Source organism: Sinocyclocheilus rhinocerous, unplaced genomic scaffold (genome assembly GCF_001515625.1).
Source record: "Sinocyclocheilus rhinocerous isolate Xijiao unplaced genomic scaffold, SAMN03320098_v1.1 scaffold55, whole genome shotgun sequence".
Lineage (NCBI taxonomy): Eukaryota > Metazoa > Chordata > Actinopteri > Cypriniformes > Cyprinidae > Sinocyclocheilus > Sinocyclocheilus rhinocerous.
The window spans coordinates 1232982-1234435 of record NW_015647461.1 but is presented as its reverse complement, the minus strand read 5'-3'; positions in this window follow the sequence as shown (position 1 = coordinate 1234435).

Sequence of the window (1454 nt, the reverse complement as noted above, 5' to 3'; positions counted from 1 at the left end):
ACAAAAACTTTTATTTTGGATGCGATTAATCCTTTGACAGCACTAAAAGCAAAATGAAATGCTTTTATAGGCTACTGTTTTTATAGCCTACTGACAATTCAATGAGTAGCCTGGTTGTAGCTATATTGTTGACAGTTCATTTAAACTTAAATATAGGCAATTTAAACAAAAGCAAAACACAATAGCAATATTTTTATTTTATTTTATTTATCATTAGTAAATGATTTAAGAGTCGTTTATTGAATCACTTGTTTCATTTCTGAATAAATCAGCGTTCCTGAACGAATCATTTCAGGGATTCTAATGACTCACTCATAAAGAAGGTAACTTGTCGCCACCTACTGGCATAACATTGTATCCTAACTTCAAGTCAATTGTCAATTGCTGGTAATGATTCTTGTAAGATTTTTAATGACAATTTTATTTACATGAAAGTGTCAGACTTCCTTTTTTTCAAGAGTGGCTTTGTATAGGCCTATATATATATATTCAAATAATAGTGAATGTTTTTTGCTAAAGATATATTGACTTCACCTGCAGTGGATTTTGATCTATGAGAACTGATCTTGCTTTGGTCATTTATTAAAGGAACATTTAACCACGCTCAAAGCAGCTGAGGGAAATACTGCTATCTTACTTCTTGCCGACTTCTTGCATCGTGATACTCCAATTTGCAGATACAACCTTTACAAGGTTTTTAGACATGAAAGGATTGATGGGTAAATTTTAAATTAACAATTATGTGAATGTTGCTCCTTATTGGAAGTATCTAATACTGATATATCTGAGCAAAGATTAATCTAATCTTCGAGTACAATGGTGTTTTGTAATCTTACACTGTAAAAAATGCCCGTGAAATTAACAGTGAATTTTTGTAAAATCATGACATCAAAATTTTGTAAATAGAAAAACAATGAAATTGTGTTAAATTTACAGTAATATTTTGTAAGTATTAAAAATGCAATTGTAAAATACTGAACCAAACAAAACTGTTAATTTTACAGTAACAATGTGTTTAAAAAATCATATTTATTTGTAAAATTACTGACTACTGTGATTTTAATGGAAAAAAAAACTAATAAGAAAGCAATACAATTCAGTTAAAATTACAAAATTATAGTGTTGAACACATACAAAATCATGTTATATTTACAGATAAAAATATGTACAAGTGTAGCAAAATTTTGTTAATATGAGGGGTTTAAAATGTGATGTGTCTGTTCAGAATTGGCTTAATGTATAGTATCAGTATAAGCTATTTTTATATTTTAGAGTGTAAAAAATTGTATTGCACATTAAATATTAGGCAACAATTAAAAAGAGAGTTACGGGTAATTTGTTCCATAGCCTAGCTGTTCGTCAGTTCTTTATTTTTGAACAATATTTATTAATTGTTAATTCATTGTAATTGACAAAATAAAAAAATATATACATTTATATATATATATATATAT